The sequence below is a fragment of the Lygodium microphyllum genome, chromosome 20 (genome assembly GCF_053477565.2).
Source record: "Lygodium microphyllum isolate KBCC chromosome 20, Lygodium_microphyllum_v1.1.10, whole genome shotgun sequence".
NCBI classification, from domain to species: domain Eukaryota; kingdom Viridiplantae; phylum Streptophyta; class Polypodiopsida; order Schizaeales; family Lygodiaceae; genus Lygodium; species Lygodium microphyllum.
In genome coordinates, this window is record NC_141154.1 from 72,530,185 (window position 1) to 72,551,273 (window position 21,089).

Below are 21,089 nucleotides of genomic sequence, written 5' to 3' on the forward strand. Positions count from 1 at the left end.
GACATTCGGTGACATATCCCCTGACGAGTTGAGGGTGTTTATTGATGACTTAGGGGCCGCCACCGTGAGAGAAAGGCAGTTGATCATTTTGAGAAAATGCTTTGAGCGCTGTAGACAATTTTGCATCGCCCTAAACCCACGGAAGTGTGCTTTTGGAGTACCTTATGGGCTATTGCTGGGTCATGTGGTCAGTTCGGTAGGAATTGCGACAGACCCCGAGAAGGTCAAAGTTATAGTTGCCATGGGTCCACCACGCACTCCGAAAGAAGTTCATAGCTTTCTGTCTTCGGTTGGTTACTACCGTAGATTCATTAACGCCTTAGCAGAAAGAACGTTGCCACTTACAAATTTATTGTCCTTTAGCTGTTCGTTTGTATGGGGTGACCCTTGTAAGGTAGCATTCGAGGATGTGAAACAAGAGCTAGCAAGAGCGCCCGTTTTAAAAGCACCTAAAAGAGGTGAGGTGTTCTATATATTTTCAGCAGCCACCATGTATAGTATCAGCTGCTGTTTAGCCCAAATTTGGGAAGAGAAGTGGTACCACCCGATTGCTTTTGCTAGTCGGAAGCTGGGGGTATCCGAAATCAATTACACCTACATGGAGAAGCTGTGTCTAGCGATGGTCTTTGGGACCAAGAAGTTTAGGCATTACATTCTCTATGAGAAAGTCGTACTTTATACGAAGGCGGAGGGACTTCGACTATTGATGAATAAGTTACAGCCGCCTGATCGTTTAGCGAAGTGGTTGATCACTTTGCAGGAATTTGATTATGAAATCAAGAGTAAGCCACCAAGGTTGCAAGGCATCGTGGAATGTCTAGTGGACTTTGGGGAGCCGAAAGAATCTGTGGCTGAAGGTAGTGACATGGAGATGATATTTAAAATAGATACGGCATCTATTCCCTCCTGGTATGCTGCAATAACGCATTATTTATCAACGGGAGAGGCGGGATCCGAACTATCTAAGGCTGAGAAAAGGAAAATTAAGCAGCAAGCGTTAAAGTTTGCCTTGATCGCAGGTACATTATATCGGCAAGGGGTTGATGACATCTATCGCCGATGTGTGATGCCTGACGAGGTGCCATTCATTTTGGAAGAGTGCCATGATTCTGCTTGCGGTGGCCATTTTGCTGGACGGCTTACAGCACAAAAGGCTTTAAGAGCAGGTTATTGGTGGCCTGCCATCTTCCAGGATGCGTTTGCGTATGTTAAGCGATGCGATATTTGCCAACGACATGATAGTCGAGAGAATAGGAAACGACCACTCACCCCTATTATGGCGATACTTCCATTTGAGAAGTGGGGAATAGACTTTGTGGGTCCTATTACTCCGTCATCGACTACGCAAAAGCGATACATCATTGTAGCAACTGACTACTTCACAAAGTGGTCAGAAGCACGTGCAACAAGGAAAGATGATGCTAAAGAAACTGCTAGTTTTCTTTTAGAGCAGATAATATGCCGGTTTGGTCCACCGAAAGAATTAGTGTCGGACCGCGGAACTCATTTCCTGAATAAGGTGATCAAAGGTTTGACAGAGTTGTGGAACATCAAGCATAACAAGACAACCCCATATAATCCGCAAACCAATGGGCAAGTTGAGAGCACCAACAAGCAGCTTGTGGGCATCCTGTCCAAAATTGTGTCGGAAAAGAAACGGGATTGGGATAAAAAGTTATACGTGGCAGTGTGGGCTTATAATACGACTTTCAAACGAGCCACTGGCCATACCCCGTTCAAGTTAGTATATGGGGAGGAGTGTGTCTTGCCTCTAGAAATTGAGCTGCCGACTATTCGGTTTGCCATCAATCATTCTTTGAGCGATGAAGACGCTCTTTTTGAGCGCTTGACGACACTGGCACATTTAGATGAGCTTAAGCTGCAGAGCTTATTGCACCAAGAAGTGGCGAAGCGCCGAATGAAGAAGCTACACGACCTCAAAGCCAAGAAATACACCTTCAAGAAAGGACAGCTTGTTCTGTATTATGACGCACGACGTGAATTATTCCCAGGCAAGCTAGAACCCAAATGGGATGGGCCCTATAAGATCGTTAGAATAGGAAAGAATAAATCCACAGTTTTGTTAGCTGACCTTGAGGGGATAGAATTTAAAAATAAGGTTAATCTTAATAAGATTAAACCTTATTACTTCTGATTGTACTAATGCTATAACTGCCTTGCAGGTCTAGGCAAGATTGATCAAACATCTGCAAGGAAATCGTGATAGAGGTTGATGGGTCGTCTGATCCCTTATTTAGAACACCCATATTTGGAACAGAGGTATCATCAGGGAAAGCTCATTTGGTGGAGCAAAGGATACAAGGTGATTGAGCAAGAAGGCGGGACATTTATTTGGGAAATCAAGGTCTTCTGCCATCACTGCCTACAAATTTTGACGAGCATCCCTGTTGAATTCAATGATGATGGAGGGATGGAGCCTACAGTCCACCCGTTGAATATGCTGAATTTCGATTACCATAATTACGAGTAGAGTTCAGGATGGCAGGATATGTAAACCCTTTATGGACGTACACCTTGTACTTTGATGGGGCGTCCAGGGGTGCATGCAAAAAAGAAAGTGTAGGAGTTGTCATCTGAGACCCCCGACGACGCATTGTCATGAAGTTAGCTGCTTATCTCGGGGCGAATTTTACCAATAATATGGCAGAATACAAAGCCCTGATTATGGGTTTGAATATTGCAAAGAAGGGTGGTATCCGCCAGTTGTTGGTGAAAGGGGACTCTCAGTTGGTTTTAAATCAACTCAATGGGACGTACATGGTGCGGAACCCGATCCTTTGTATGTACCATCATACTGCCATAGCCCTGCTAGACGAATTCGATCGAGTGGCTTTTCAGCTGATTCCACGAAATTGGAACCAATTTGCCGATTCATTGGCTAATCTTGCGTATGAAGAGGACCTCTTCTTTAATTGTGGCCCTTGTCCCGATATATCTATTGATGGTGAGACAGGACCTGGTCGTTTGTGGGGTATGCTTTCTGAACATGCCCTCTTTGGCAGACGATGGTTGATTTGGGTGATGCAGAGGGTAAGCGAGACTCATCTACCTTTATTATCTCAGACCCACAGACTGATCCGACGACATGTGATGCGAACACCTCTTGCAATATACGCAGGAGGGATAGGTCATAATCTACTGCACCTAGTTTAGGGCTACAAGCCCTGTTTCCCTGGGAATAGTATGCTTTGCTGTTTATCATGGTTGTTTCCAGGAGGATGTTATGCATAGTATTGTTTTATTTCATTAGGCCAAGAGGGCCGATACAGTTTTGTAGCAAAGTCATGTTTGATTTCGTTAGGCCAAGAGGGCCATTTCCCTGTCTAGTGCAGGTGCGTTTCATTGGGTTTTTGTTTTAGTGTTGTGCTGGACAGATTTCGTGGTTCGTGGAATTTGGTGGAGCCTGGAGGAGCCTTTGCTGCGATGGAAGCTTCTTGTGGCCAATCCAGGTGATATCTCTCCTTTACGAGTACCTTTCTTTCCTGTTATATGTGTATTTGTACTTGTGAGGGGCTATTTTTTTAGGGGACCGGCAACCAAGGCATGAAGTCCTAGGTTTAGGTTGAGTATGTTTGAGGGAGGTCGGAGTAGTCATTGCCTCCTGCAACGACATTATTAGACATTGAAAGACCTGGTTTAGAAGGAAGTCCTAGTGGCTCTGTTCTGCTAGCCTGCTAGGCAGCCGTTCTTGGAGTTCCTCTTAGTAGTGAGGCAGTTAGAGAAGCTTGCTAGAAGATGATAATAATGATGTCAAGAAATCCTGAATATCCTAAAAGATGAATATAAATACGAAGGTGTGTAAAAAGGGGTTCTAACCCCTATCAATGAAAAGAAAAGAAATGAAAAGATATAAGCCGTTGCTCATTGCCTTGCGAAGGCCTGGTAGGTTCCTGGGGACGAATCAGACCCGGGGCCGATACCTTGTCTTCCTAGGGGTGGCTTCTTGCTAGAAAAATAATATCAAAACAAGGAAGGTTGGAGCGAAAATAAAAGTGAGCGTTAGAAAAAGGATTAAGTGTCGCCTTGCGAGGGCTTGGTAGGTTCTTGGGTGCCGAGACAGGTCCTGAGGCCGATGCCCTGTTCTCCTTGGGTCGCTACGCTCAGCTCCCTCCTTTTTACATGCCCAAGTATGTTCATCCAATAAAAACCCTAAAAGAAGACATGTACTGAACGAAAATATTCCTTGATCAGGCTATAGGAGTCCTCGCCTTGTAGGAGCTCCTAGTGGTGTTGTCTTTAGTTGGTAAGTAGTTCAGACTACCACTTAGGGCAACCTCTTTGATAGGTTTTTTAGTTTGGCTGTGTTGGAGCAGTTGGTTAGTGACTCACTTCGGATCTTCTATTAGATGATGCTAGGCCTACTCCTTGTGGATGTCATGCCTCGGTTCTGTCCAGGGGGTAGGGGGAGTATTGTGCTGAGTTTTTATTATATAATTGTTTTGTATCAGTTTGATGCTTCTTTGGTTGTTTATGTGCAGATATGTTCGTGGATTCGACGGGCTGAGTCGCCCTATCCTGTGGTCGCCAATGAGAGCGGAATTTAGGAGACGGCAAGTGCTTAAAAATAGCTAAAAATTATGAATATCAAGGGAAAAATATTCACCGTCAAAGGCGGCGGCTCGATCTAAGACGATTTTAAGCGCCAAAGTGCTTTAAAGGTGCCCGAGCGACACTTGGTGATTTTTCATAATTTTTCAGACAGTCGTGCGGGTTGACACGAGCTATTGGCCAATGCGGGATGCTAAGCCGGACGCCCAGGATTTTTCAGAGCTCGATTCCGAGTCCGGACGGGGAAATGGCCAAGAAACCGGTCAAGATACGAAGAGGTGGACCAAAGTTTGGCCAAATGGGCAAGTGACCTTTGGGAGCCCAAGAAATTTTATGCAACATAAAAGATAGCATGAAAACGTGGAGAGAGAGAGGATGAAGGAATCGTGATCAACATGGCGCCGAAAAATGCGCCCCATTGTTGATCAATGGAGCATGGCTGCTGCAAACAACCCCTGCAAGTGATGATTGCCCCTCATTCCCTCCTGTATGCAGACTCTATTGCCGCCCTTCGCCCGTGGAATGATGGCCTGGTTTGAAATCTCTGATTCTAGTCTTTCTCTCTCTTCCCTCTCTCTCTTCTAAAGGCAAGTTCATGTGGGGAGAAGAAGGAAGAAGAAAGAATGATGGAGGCTTGTCCGGCATGGATCGGATTGCTACACGGGCCGAGAATGGTGATTTGTGATGTTGCTGGACATGAAGTGTTGCTGTTTTCCAAGTCTACAGCCATGGACACAAAACCCGAAACACGCGTTTAAGCGGTAAACTAAAAAATTACAAAGAAAATTTAGTGTTTTATGCTTTTGATTGATGGAATGCCGTTCATATGGACTAAGATTTGATTATGTTGCTGATTCTTCTGAGTTCTTACTGTTTATAACCAGAAATTATGAAAAACATGCATTTCATGGCTCGAAATAATGTCAAGAAACCCGAAAACCATGAAAAATGGGGAAAAACAAGGGTTTTGGGCGTATAAATGGGGAAAACCGTCGATACACATCAACTAATCTTTCAATTTTGTTGCAAATGAACTAAGGGCCACAGCCCACAAACTGGTTTTCATTTTCAGCAATTTAAAAAATACAAGAAAATGAAGAAAATGGGGAAAAATGATAAAAACACCATGAAAAATAGGGGAAAAATACATTTGGGGCTACGAAAAATATAGAAAAATAGGATTTATGTTTGTTGATGTATGGCAAGGCTGGGGCATGAAGTTATGCTTCAGTTCAGCCTTGTTTATATGTTGTAGTGTGTGTTTCCTTCCTTTCTCCACATAAAAATGGCAAGGAAACCCTGAAAGAAATGAATGCAATGATGCACTATCAACGGGGAAGGGTAGAGTTGTGGAAAAAATGGTTAAATGCCGCTGAGCATGAGGAATAATTTGCTGATTTTATATGCATTGCATCTAGGACGGAATAATAATGATAAAAATTAAACCCTAGTAGCACGAAGATCACTTCGGTGCTAGGTGTTGCAGCGAAGCACAAAGCGGTTAGAAAGAAAAGCATGAAAGAGATGTTTTGCACTTGCACGCTGGTGGTTTTTAAAATGTTTGAGCACTAGGCATCCACCTCTTTGCATGATCATTTAGAGGAAATTAAAAGTATCAGAGTTAGCTCCTGGATACGCATAGCAATTGTTTTCAGTAGGCCTGTGACCCACCGTTGAGAGTGTGAGGTTCCTATGCTGTAGGCTAGTCGTGGGATCCTAAAGGGGAAATTAAGTAAGGACAATGGTACATTCCTGGATACGTTTATTTGGTACCTTGAGTGACGTTTGTGCGAAATGTCTAAATGTTGAGCGGCGCATCGAGGGGCCAATCCCCAAGGTGTAGGAGAGTCGCAGAGGGTTGACGGCATTCAGCCGTAGGGGGAACCCCATGTGTATGTGATTCGAGCCTTTTGGCTATGTGAAAGGGACTCCCTCTGAGGAGCAATATTGGGTTAGGATCAGTTGGACTACAACGTATTACAAACGCAATGTTTAGGAAGGCAGAGATTTTGATAGACGCTCCTGGCCGCGAGGCCGAGGGGGTTGTCTTGCGCATAGTGACGAGGTCCGGCTAGTGCATGAGCCAGTGCCGGCCCGTTTTTAGGTCCATCAACAAGTGGAAATTGTTTCTTTATAAATGGTTGTCTCGTTTCTTGGACTAGCAAGACACAACATTGTGTTGTTGCTTCCACTATAGAGGATGAGTACGTAGCTGCATCTTTAGTGCCTCAAGAGTTAGTATGGCTTCGACAAGTTCTATCATATATTGGCCATCCTCCTCTTTAGAGCACACCACTTTGATGTGATAACCAAAGTGCTATTAGTCTTTCTAAAGTCTATGTTCAACATAACAAGTCTAAACATATTGCAATGCATTATCATTATGTTCGATATGAAGTAAAGAAAGGAACGATCATGATTGAAAATTGTCCAAGTGATCACATGACTATAGATATATTCACCAAAGGAATTAATGAAGCATGCTTCAGTTTGCTACACTCCGAGCTTGGAGTTGTCTCAACTTCAATCTTTGGTAATTAACCTACTTTGACATTGTAGTGCCATTTTACATACTCCTTGTAGGTACCATACACTTCACATATGCACATACACCTCAGACCTCTTGGTCATCTTTGTACATACATATTCAATTTTACTTCACATTCACAGATTCACTTTACATGCACACAATAATCCTTCTTGATCATCTTTGTATATTTGTATATAGGAGCTCATGTTTTTCCCTTGTGCTCCCCAAGGGTTCTTTTCATCTGCAACTAGAGACCTTTGTTTGAGTGGGGGTATTGGAGCTATGTATAGCTCGCCCTATTTTGACTAGGTCTCACCTATATATACGTAGATTTTGATCAAAATGATATAGTCTTTGGGAATGCATATGGTGTGTCTCTTCTCCCTCTATTACATCTATACATATCTTCTCTCTCTACATTTAAACAATTGTTACTTACAAAGTGATTAATCTTTTCTTGGTTGTTGTAGATAAGATGACTTATGGTTTGGAATTCTTCCTCTATATCATGAGCATAGAAGATAGCTTCATAAAACAAGGATGGTTGAAGAGTATTGAAATTTTTATTGAATTCTTAGATGCAAACCTTCTTCATACTTTTACTTTAGTGTAGTTTAAGCAACATCTTCTAATATGTGTAGAAGAAGGAGATATTGCCAAAATCTTGCAATGTATGTGGCCACAATACCTTTATCTTGCATCAAGAGATATTGATCCAATTGCATCTATATTGGAGATGGAATTGTGGAGGAAATAATTGATTCTTTTGCCTTAGACTAGAAGTTATCCCTTGTAGTTGACTTGTGGCACTATGGCTTAGCACATTCCACCAAAGGTAAGATTTATCAAACAAGTAAATTAAGTTATTAAAACTTAATATTGAAAATTTAGACTATTTTGATAGACCAATTTTACTCAAAAATATTGTAAAGATCATATTTAAGTACCCCATTGTGACATTCCCTCTTGAGGCATTCTTGGTGACACACGATTTAGTGGTCCTTTGATATCAATCTTCCTAGGCAACGACACTCACTACTCTTTCAAATAATACAAGGTTTGCTGCCTAGATGCTCTTGGGTCCACTTCACAATGAAAGGTCTTGGACATTCCCACAAGAATTGAGATAAATTTTTTGTTTTCTACATAAACTAAAGTCTCATATTTGGAATTAACTAGTGCCAATCTCCGAGCGACTGCTTGTGTTAAAGCTTAAGTCATATCACACTTGGTTGAAGGAGAGTCAAAAATGAGAGGAAGCATAAAAACATTAACCCTTCTACCCATAAGGTAAAGTCTCACTCCGTCCCCTAAAACAATATGGATTCAAGGGTCCTAGTTGACTCAAGGGTCAATCTCTCCTATAGTCTAATGCAACGAATTTGTGAGAAGCGTTCGGCTTACCAGGACCACCTTGCCTTAGGGCGGATACATTAGGGATCACACCCTCCCACTTCTCTTGGTTGGGTAGATTTAGTTATCTACTAACCTAGCATATTTAAGTTATATACATAAAATAACCTTCCTTAATTAATGCTTTAAATCTCAATGTTTGTTTACGTAAATCAAAATCACAGCACACAAGCAATGAAAACAACCCTTTCAAAGACACGTTTTTTATTAAATAAGATTCATTGTACAAGTCTTCACCTTCCACCCATATGGAAGAATGATGTGAAAGCCATTATTTACCCAAGATTTCCACCCCTATAGTAGTACAGAGGCCTCAAGAGACCCATATTGAGTCAATAGAAATTTTGGGTATTCCTAGGAGTTTAATGTTGGAAATGCAAGCCACACTTGCTAAAGAAAACTAACTCACTATTGATGTAGTGGAGATGTGTTGAGACTAGGTTTCAATCCTAGGCCAAATGGAGGAAATTTTCCATAAATGGATAGATTGGAGGTTATCCATCAAATTAATGTTTTTGGAGCTAGATGGCTAGTCCAATTATGAAAAACTTATGGTCAAGTGCATAGTGGCATGAACAATACTAGGATGGGTGACCTCTTGGGAAGGGGAGGTACAAGGGTCTCTACCCAATTTCTAACTTCTTAGATATGCTCAATGCCCTACTCTCATAAGGTGCCACCAATGATCCATGGTTCCCTAAGTTTTAAGGCCCCCATTATAAGAAGAAGCTATGTATAAGCACTGACATTGGGTGTGACCTAACTTGTATATCAGATGAGGATTATGTGTGAGCATGTGTGAGCACAAACATTGGGTGGGTCCTCACTTGTATGTCAGATGAGGTCTATGTGATTGAATGGAAAAAAGATGACCTTTGTGGATCTAGCCTTTGGGTTAGATAAAGTAATTATACTAGTAGCAATTCGAGGCATAATGCATCAAGTTGCAAAGTGTGAGAGTTAACCCCCATTTTGGAGTCTAGCTAGAGGGTCTCAAGGGGGCTAGTAGCCCCCCTAATGGGGGTTCAGGATCAATGCCCTAGCCCGTGACAATAAATGAAATATTTCATGGCCGACTAGGGAAGGTTAATAATATGGTCGAACATGCCAACCAGACTACCATCTTCAGCTATAAAAGCAAGACCCCTCTAAAGTCATTGTTAATCTAAATTTCATCCATTTAGAGTTCTTCCAGTAGCTACCCTTCAGCTCTTTGCCTATCATCTATCTAGATCGCCATCTAAGCTTCACCGTGGAAGCGCATGGTAGGTAGAGCCATCTTTGTATTAGTTCATTTGAAATTAAAGCAATCTCTATTCTTGTCATATTTACTATGTGTTATATACTCCTTGCTGAGATTTTGTCCAATGTGATGTAATTTCTACAACTAAGAGTTTATCGAATAGAGCCCCCTTTCCACCATCAACTCCTCTTGCCCAAGGACTTCCTATGAAGTGACTTCTCGCTATCGAGGTCAGTCCAAGGGTGGCAATATTCTATTTTCCCCTTGGGGATCTACAACTAGTCTTGGGAAATGTCTAGGGTGCTTTTCTTTTTATCCTATTGTAGACTTATTGTATTAGGATTTTTTCATTATTCAATCAATTTCCTAAATGCATTGAGTCAAACTCATATCCATTGCTACAAACACAAGTAACAAAAGAGGCAATTGAGCAAGATCTTAACTTGGAGGTAGTCCTTTTCAACTTGATTCTCTTCTAGCTCTTAGGTTTTTCTAATTTTCATTCTTCTTTGATTTTTTGGCTTTCCTTTCTCTTAACCCTCGACTAAATTTTATCTTTTTGATCATTTTTCTTAATAACCATAGGTCTTTGAGTACAATATTTTGTTCATAATTCTTGTCAAGGATTAGTCGTTAATTCCATCAAGAATTCTAGAGATTGTCTTTAATTGGGGAAAATTGATTAATTTTTTATTTTTATAGTGAGATTCTTCTCCCTTAAGAAGTGCCCCTAGTCAATAAACTTGATTATCTATTTTATCCTTCTTAATACACTTAATACAAGCTAAAGTTATTCTTCTTTGTTTATCAATATTAACAAAAAAAATTTAATATTTAAGAATTTTGTAAGTGTAAAGAGAAATATCCTTGATATGATTTTTACCATCCTTTACATTCACATGATTTGTAAAAACTAAAGAAATTATTCTCAATGCAACTTTTATTATCTTTCCAACGTTTTCATGAAAAAAGAAGTTATTCTCAATGCAACTTTTATCTTCCCAATGATTTACAAATGTAAAGGAATTAAGCTTAATGCCACTTTTATCTTTCCATTATTTTTAATATGATTTATAAATATGAAAAGATATTTATTCTTGATGCAATTATTTGTTTATAAGGATCTTAAGATAATTGTTAAATGCAATACTATAAAATTTACCCTAGCTTTGAATTCTATAATTTTAACTTAAAAATCCTTGCTATCATATTTATGTGTTTCTAACCATTTATTGAATGAGCATAAATTTATGAAGAAACCTGATCTTGTGTTGTGTATCCATTGCTCAAGCTCCCTGTAGCAGTAGACTCTAAGTGTGTCTTCAATGACTTTGTTGGCTCGTTCAGTTAGCCCATCAGTTTGAGGATGATTGGCTTGGGTACCACTGGCCTCAAACAAAAATTTTCAAAAATGAGAAGTGAAGAGAGAGTCACGATTATTGATGATCCTTTTAGGCAGACCATGTAGCCTAAAGATTTTGTTCACAAAGATTGTTGCAATATCTGAAGCCTTATAGTTGGTTTTAACTGCTATAAGGTGAGAAACCTTAGTTAGCACATCCACAATGACCAAGATTGACTTGTATCCTCTTTGGATACAAGGTAACCTAACTACAAAATCCATGTTGATAAATTTCCACTTCATTCAGAGAATGTCAAGTGGTTGAAGCTTCCTCCGTATTTTTATATACTCAACCTTGATCTATTGGAAACTCAAGCATTCAGTGACATATTTAAGCACATCTCCTTTGAGCTTTTCCTAATGAAAGATTCTTCTTACTATGTTAAGAATCTTTGCATAGCTTGGATATCCTAAGAAAGGAGAATCATGGGCTTTCCAAAGTATTTTCTTCTTGAGGTCTTGACTTCTTGGAATGCACAATCCTGTTTTGAAGTAGATAAGTTTCTCTTCTATAGAGAAGTTCAAATACTTGAACTTGAATTTAGGGTCAATCTCTTTTGATGGAACTTCTCTCTAAAACCACATGTGACCTGCCTGCTTGAGGCATCCTTGGTTGCACGATTTTGTGATCCTTTGAGATGAATCTTGCTAGGCAATACCGCTTGATACTCTTTCGAATAACATGAGGTTTGCTATCTAGACACTCTTGGGTCTACATAACAATAGAAAGTCCTAGTTGTTCCCATGAGAAGCAACTTGCATTTTTCATCTTCTATAAACTCGTCTTCTATTTGGAATTAACTAGCATCATTCTTTGAGTAACTGCTTGTGCTAGATTACTCCAGCTGAAGCTAACTCATATCACACTTGGTTGAATGAGAGTGAAAAATGAAGGGAAGTATAAAAACATCAATCTCTCTACCCATAAGGTAAAGTCTCACTTCGTTCCCCTAAAACCATACATAGTTAAGGGTCCTAATTGACTCAAGGGTCAATTTCTCCTATACTCTAATGCAATGAGTTTGTGAGAAGCCCTTGACTTACTGAGACCAGTGTGTCTTAGGGAGAATCTGTTAGGGATCATGCCTTTCTGCTTCCCTTGGTTGGATAATTTTAGTTATCCAATTACCTATCATATTTAAGTTGTACACATAAAATGAGCTTCCTTAATTAATCCTTTAAATCACAGTGTTCATTTATGTAAATTAAAATCACAACACATAAACAATGAAAACAACCCTTTGAAAGGCAAGTTCTTCATTTAATAAGATTTCTTATATAAGTCTTCAACTTCAGTCCATACGGAAGAAGATTGGAAGGCTATTATTTACCTAAGATTTCCATCACTAACTAGTATTGGAGCCTCAAGAGACCCATCCTAAGTCACATAGGAATTTGGGCAATTCCTAGGAGTTTAAGAGTTTACTAGCTAGAGCTCCCTGGCACCCTCATCAACTCCTCTTGCCCAAAAACTTCCTAGGGAGTGACATCTTGTCATGAGGGTCCGTCCAAAAACTCTCCAAGAAGGTAGCAATTTGTTTCCCCCTTAGGAAGGGACCTGCAAGTAGCCTTAGGGGAGGTTTAGTGCACTTTTCTTTTTATCCTAATGCAAACTTAGTGTATTAGGATTTTCACATTATTCAATCAATTTCCTAAATGCATTGAGTCAAACTCTTATGCATTTCTACAAACACAAGCAACAAAAGAGGCAATTGAGCATCGATGCAACCTTTTTCAACTTGATTCTCTTTGATTTTCCCTATTTCCCTTCTGCTTTGATTTTCTAGATTTCCTTTCTCTTACCCCTTGATTAACTTTCCTCTTTTTGATCATTTTTCTTGATTATCGTAGGTCTTTGACTATGATCTTTTGTAACTCATGATTCTGTCAAGGATTGGTTGTTAATCCCATCAAGATTTCTAGAGATTCTTCTTAATTGTGGAGAATTTATTAGATTTTTATTTTTATAGTGGGATTCTTCTCCCTTAAGAAGTACCCCTAATTGATAATATTGATAATCTAGTTTATCCTTCTTAATTCACTTAATACAAGCTAAAGTTATTCTTCTTTGTTTATAAATACTAAAGGAATATTTTTTTTATATTTAAGAAGTTCATAAGTGTAAAGAGAAATATCCTTGATATGTTTTTCACCATCCTTTACATTCGCATGATTTGTAAACACTAAAGAAATTATTCTCAATGAAACTTTTCTTATCTTTCCAATGTTTTCATGCAAAAAGAAATTATTCTCAATGCACCTTTTTATATTTCTATGATTTATAAATGTAAAGGAATTAAGGTTAATTCTCTCCATTCTTATGAGCAATATTAGGCACACGTGGAATAGTATTCACGTAATGACAAAAAGAGTGATAAGATATTTTGAAAGAGTAATTGCTACTTACAAAGTGATTATTCTTTTCTTGGTTGTTGTGGACAAGGTGAGTTATGGTCTGGAATTATTTCTCTATATCATGAGCATAGGAGATAGCTTCATAAAGCAAGGATGGTTGAAGAATATTGAACTTTTTCTTGAATTCTCATATGCAAACCATCTTCATACTTTTATTATAGTGTAGTTTCAACAACATCTTCTAATATGTGTAGAAGAAGGAGATGTTTCCAAAATCTCTTAGTGTATGTGGCTACAATAACTTCATCTTGTCAAGAGATATCGATCCAATTGCATCTACAGTGGAGATGGAATTATGGAGGAAATAATTATTCCTTTGGCTTACACTAGAAGTTGTCCCTTAGCACTATGGTTGAGCACATTCCACAAAAGGAAAGCTCTATTAGACAAGTAATTAATGGCACATTTCATTTTATCCTTTTTAGTGAAGGATTCTTGGACAAATAATCTTCAAACTATTTGAGTCAAGATAAAATAACTTTACGATCCTTGCAATTATCATATTTTGTAGATTGGTAGGACTTTCAACTAATTTTTTTCCCTTTTGTACTTCTTGCACATTAAAGACACCAAGAAGAATGCATGTGATGCTATCATCTTTGTCTTATGATTCTTAGGATTGCTATTTTTTATGCTTTTGCAAAATGCAAATAGGAGCTTATAATATCCTTCCTCCCCCATGATCATTGTGATGTAGCCAGATTTTAAGGGAGTACTAGTAGCATGGTTTTTGGGATGATAGCAACAATGGGATAGTGTGCAAATTTTGAGGACATAGACTATAGGAGTATCCAAAACTTTTTGAGATAGTTAGCCTCTAGGATAATCATGAACATGATTTTAAAAACATTTTCCAAGTACCAAAACAATCACATGTAGTAGTGATTGGACTAATTGCTTCCAAGATTTGGAAGATGGATCCCTAGTTGATTATACTTTTCCCTCTCTCGCTCCTTCTCAAAACAAGCTACATCGCGACATCCTCTAGATGGATCCCTAGTTGATTATACTTTTCCCTCTCTCGCTCCTTCTCAAAACAAGCTACATCGCAACATCCTCTAGATGTCCATCGTACACAATCTGACCAATGCTACACTTTATCACATGCAACAAGTCACATTTATGTGGAAATTTGATAAAAAATAAAAATTCACATAAGATATAAATATTTGCTCGCTTTAAATCAATACCTAATCAAATAAATGAATATTCATTACAAACATAGTAGGCAAAGCTTAGTGGGATAAACTTCCCAATAGCAAGCAAACCTAGGTACATATAAGCTTTTCAATGGTAGCTAAGCCTAAGTGGGGAAAACTTCTATGTGGTAGGCAAGACTAGGTGGGCTAATCTTACTTATTAGTAGTATGTAAGCTTAAGGGTTGGTAAGATTGGCAAGATGTAGACGATGACTTTTAGGATTTTCCTCTTTTTAAAATAATTTTCATTCATAAAACAAAACAAAGCAATACAACCTCAATACAAAAGCTTGGAGAGAACTTGGCTTGCAGATGCAAATGGCTTCCCCTTTCATGATCCAATGCCTTAAGCCCTTACCTCTATCTTTCTCTTTTCTTTATTACCTCCAATCAACTAGCACTTACGCATAAGTGTACTTTTACCTCTCCTTGAATTTCATTATGTGGTATCTCATGTGAACTCCTTACTACGATTATGAGTGACTTATATGGGGTAGCATATAGGTCATGGCCTACAACATGACAAATAATAGACTATTTCAAAGTGAAAGTAATCAAAACATATGCACAACAAAGGAAGAGTGACACAAGATTTGGGACTCAATCCATCTTCTTCATCTTCATTCTTCATTCTCTTCCATTCTCCATTCTCCACACGCTACAATGAGTATCTCTCAAACTAGATAGACACTCTTTAGACCTTAAAGTCACTTTACACATAATCTACTTTATTTCATGCATCAATAGAATATAACTATAAATATGAGATATTTCTCAATAGAAAGCATCCCCAATCATTTCATAGTAATAGTAGGTTATGCTGAAATAGCCCAATCACTATAATAGAAGTAGTAAGTTGTTTGGAAACTTATCAACTATCATGAATGCTTTTGGATTAGTTAAAATATGTTGAGTAGCACTCATCTTGGTTATTTCATCAGTCTTGACATGTTTCTAGAAAATCTCAACAATCATGAGCTATTTAAAAAATTATAGATAGTAGTGATGTTTTTCAATTAGTTATGATGACAATACGACACTTGTGCATATATTGCAGTAAGCAAGGTGATCATTAAGAGGTATAGAAGTATAGTTTCTATTCAAATATTTTGTGTGTGTGTGTGTAGACTCTATTTATATATGTAGAGTAGAATATTATCAAGCTATGTATCCCTACCCCAATACATGTCGTAACAACTTCATCGTGCAAAACTGCCAATAGACTTGAATACTATCTTTTGTAAGGAAACATATTAAAATTCCCATGGAGTGCAGGAACATGTAAGATACCACATGAGCTCAAAAGAAAGGGTATTCTATTTTATTAAAATATACAAGATTATATTTATAAAATAGGTTTTCTAATTACAATTTGAAAATTTTTTGTAAGTTTAGTAAAGTAAAATGGGTCGTTCTATAGACTTATAGCATGTAATGTAACATTCCGCCCTTCTCCACATTAACCCCCCTTTTTATTTAGGAAAATGCATATTTTTTATTTCCCCCCAATCACCACTGAAAGCCGCTGAATAGATTCCGGGGGGGGGGGGGGACGTCAAGCCGCCATGATCAAATCAACGTGGAGGGGGAGGCTGTAGGCCTACCACCCCTTCTTAGGCCCTCGGCCAACCACCTGTCCGACATGCCATGTGATAGATGGTGGGTGGTGAACACCACCACTCCACCCCCTCACTGTGTCCCCCCCCTCCAATATTACCCTCCTCTCCTCTGTATAGACCCCCTCCCCCTCCTTAAGTGGAAGGGAGATACCTCTTCCCCCCCAATTGCTCTCAGCCTAAGAGGAGGGAGAGAGAGAGGGAGGGAGTGAGTGAGAGAGGAGAAGAAGAAGAGAAAGAGAGAGAGGAGAAGAAGGGAAGAAGAAGAAGAAGAGAAAAAGAGAGGGAAAGAGAGAGGAGAAGAAGAAGAAGAAGAAGAAGAGAGAGAGAGATAGGGAGAGGAAGAGAGAGGGAGAAGAAGAGAAGAGGAAGAAGAAGGAGCCTTTGCCCTCCCTAGAGGGTATCCACACGCATACCTTCTATCCCATACGTCACGGATCGATACTTCATTTCCACATGATTATCCCTCGACCGCAAGCTCATCTCACTCCCCAATTGCCCTTGCTAATTGAATACAAGATGCGGAAGTCCTATGTAAAGCACGTCTAAAAGAGAAGAGATCACGGATGGCACCCAAGCAAAAGTTGTCGCACCTAGATGGAAATCTCGCAGCGAAAACCTCGAGCAAGGACATCACTGCCCATCCAACTGTGGTACCATTCGTAAGTAACGTATTTCTAGTTTGATAAATGTTGGATTGGATAGGACATTAAGAAGGATAAATTGCATCGCAAGAATTTGACAGATTGAATTCCCCAAATGCGTGTATCAAGAGAAGACACTTGTATTTACATGATGTATGATGAATTCATAAAAGACTCAAGCATTGTTAGTTTTTTTGTCCTTGCAATAGTAGGTGCATTTTTTGTCATTTCAAAGGTATATTTTGCAACTCGCATGTCTGATAGATTTCGTGGCAAGCAACTTATTCTAGAAGAGATTCATTTACAAAGCTCTAGACGTTGGCCAAAATCTCGCTAATAGATCATGCCATTAGATTGGGAATCTTGACATTCTGCGCTTAACTAGTACAAACAATGATCATAAGGATTAGAGTCTAAGTTGCCTTTGGATCTGCCTGATAAAAACTATGTTTATCTATCCAAATATGGGGATTGGGCTAGATACAGACAACTCCAAGCCTCAAAGGCAAGTAGAGAGCTCAAAGGAAACCCGAGACAAAGGAAAGGCCAATGCTTTCAAACTCACTAAGAAGAGGGTCAGGTTATTGATCAATGTAAGTGCTCAATAGAATTTACATTCTCACATAGTTGTATAAGACCTTGGCATGTGTCTTAGCCAAATTGTTAAGTAGATTTTGGATGAAATCACTTAGACCCCAAGGGGGAAGAGCGAGTATGGGGTGGAAGGTTATCGCGACTGTTCCTGTAATGTTGGAAAAGATTATCATTGTTTTTGTTGAATTGATCTAGCATCCTTAAAAAATGCTTTTGCATTAAACTGATTGTGGGATGTGAATTGGATGATTATTCCAAGTGCTTGTGTTTGATGGTAAATGCATGGCAGGGGTCTGTAATGACAAGTTGCCATGGGAATAAAGAAATGTCCTTCTTGGAATATGATATTAGACTGATTTCCTTGATTGTGCTTGATTTTCGACTGGATTAATTAAGGAAGGATATTTTTCGCGGGTGGATCATCTCTAAGGTCACATGGCACTACTCGATTCACAGGCCAAAGGTTGAGTGGTGAAAAGGCCAACCACAGAAAGTGTGTCTCAATCCTAGGTCACTTGGGGTCAGTGGAGCTCTGGAGACCCCTTGTTGAGTTTGGAATGGAGCTATAGACTGCTGTGAGCCCAACGTTTGGAGGCATTGGAAGATCCTATTCTAGATAGTGGATAGAAATTATGGTGCCATGTTATTTGGATCGGGTACTTCTATTGGACAGAAGGGATACATAATTCTCTTGTATGGGCAGGAGACAAAGATTAACTTGAAGATAAGTTAAGGAACTTGTTTGTCAAAAGAACTACTTGTTTTGTTTTTGTGTCTGTGCTGTAAATTACACGAACGAACCCTATTTTCTAAAAGACTTAATTAATGAAACTGATTTTAAATGTCGCACATAAATGTGGTCAGGCCTAATTAGTAAGCTAAAGATATCAAGGAAAGTGGATGGGCGGAATCCCTGACAGGTATGGCAGGGTGGCCCCAGAGAACTAGGAGGCCTCTCACAAGGTTTTTTTCCAACGTTTGACCCTTAGGTAAGGTTAGATTAGAACCCGATTCATGCCATTTTAGGGGGCCGAGATGGGACTATGCCTTACAAGTAGAGAAGTTGAGCGGTGCATCCCTCTCGTTTTCCATTCTCCTTGAGCCTAGTACGGCATGGATCTACTTCGGATTGGGTATCTCTACGTAAAGTAGGATGCCCAGAATTCGATGCTGGAATACTGTCAGGAAACCCTGACCCCTAGAAACCCAGATCTCAAGTCGATCCTAGTGGGTTCGACCGTGAACATTTTGTTGCGAGGCAGACTCAATAGACCCTAGGTGACAAACCTTGGGACATTCCATGGGAGTGTTGGGCGGCGATGCCTAGATTCGTTTCTTGATAGACCACTCAAATGTGCTTGGACAGCTGATAGGCGGGCATGTTACATGTAAAGAAAGGATATTATCTCTATATCCTTTGAGCACATGGTATATAGCTGTACCCCTCCAATGAAAATTACATCATGAGATATATAGACATTGAGTAAGAAATAGAGAGAATATAGATAATAAGAGAAGAACATATACCTTACCTTGAACAAAGTGATATAGAGGTGGCTCTATAGAGGTGGCTCTATCCAGGCATGTCATTTCACTGAAAATCTTAGATGGTAATCTAGATAAATGTTAGGTAAAGAGCTTAAGGCTAGTTAGAAGAACTCTAATTGAGTGAAAGATAGGTGATAACGGTTCTAGAGGGGTCTTCCTTTTATAGCCCAAGAAGGTGATTAGGTCAATTGAATCAATGTACCATGGTTCGAATCTCTCCTAGCTAGCCAAAAAATAACCTAGGGAATATTCCCTTTACCATGGGACTTTTGATATCCTCATTAGGGGGCTCTTGGCTTTGATAACTCCAACACTCTATAGTTTGATATAGTATGTATCAAGCTAGTACTAGTGTAACTTTTCTACATAGCCCAAAGGTTAGATCCACAAAAACACTTTTTCTCCTTCTAGTTACATGGAGCTCATCTGGTATACAAGTCAAGATTCAACCAATATCCAAGCTCACATATGGATTCTTCTCATAATGGATACCTTATAGCTTTGAGCACCATGGATTATTTGTGATACCTAGCAAGGATGGGGCATTGAATATATCTAACAAAATAGATGTGCCAAGCCCCCATGCAATGATTGCATATAAGGTAAGTTCTTTCTTTATCTGTGTGTATTTGGGTTTTGAGGCATGATCCAACTTCAATGCACCTTCCAAGGAAACACAATAGAATAAGAAAAAAGGATGTCCCTACTAATATTCCCCTTAAGCTAACCTAGTAGTAAACTTTTCAATCTCTCAAACAACTCAAAATTTTATTGAGTTAAATCCAAGGGCTAAAGAGATTTCATTTCCTATAGTTAAAGACTTAATTTCAGCAAACCGATTCATATAGTTAACTTGGCATACTCCTTATTTTGATGGTTATCTATTTTGTATTTCAAAGTAACTATGTACTAGGTGAAGATCCTCTCAAATCTATACTTTCTCCTCCTTAGACGAATATTGTCTCTCCAAAAGTACAATCGGACTCTTTTGGTTGGCACCTCCATTACATTTCTATTCTTCTTGAAACGTGATGATGTTAGTTCTACTAATGCTTCCTATTTCCTTTCTAAGATTGTCAATTATTGCTATTGAATAAAGCTCTTTGAATAAAAAAGAATCCCACATTTTACTTTACTAACACTGGTTACCCCTCTTCCTTAGGAAAAGATAGTGAATGCTCTCTTTGGAAGATGCCACCTCTACCACTACAAGGGACTAGGTGTATACACATTCTAATTGATGCATTTTTTAAATTAGGGAAAAACCTATCGGTGCATCTACAAGAGTTCTTAAATATATGTAAAAAGACTCACATCAAAATACATGTGTATTTTAGCAATAGCAAGTGTGTTTTTTTTTGTATTTTCAACTACTCTACATATGCAATTTTCACAGTAGTTGTTATATGTAAACAAATGTAATTTTATTGCAAATTTTATATGTTTTCTAAAATTCTCATAAATGCACATGACATATTTGAAAACAACTATGGATTTACTATTTTCCATATTGTTGTAGAGTTTTGAAACCTACAACAATTCTATAACTAGCAGCTCTCCCCCTTTCCACCTATAATGCAAGCATTGCTTATACGACTTGAACACACTGAAAATCGAGTAAAACTAAGAATGTGGTATGAGACATGGAACACTATAAATATAAGAGAATAAATAGAAAAATGTATACTCCAAATACATATGCACAATTGAGAATATTCAATGGTAGTACAATAGGATGAGGAAAGATATCATCTCACCCAATGCCCATCAACTTCCTAAGGAAGGAAAAATGCTCCGCAAACTTTTACTGAGTAGATATATAGGATATTGGTCAATTGAGATCTTGACAATGTCAATAGATCTGTCCTCAATGACATCTCTAATGAAGTGGTAATGCACCTCAATGTGTTTCATCT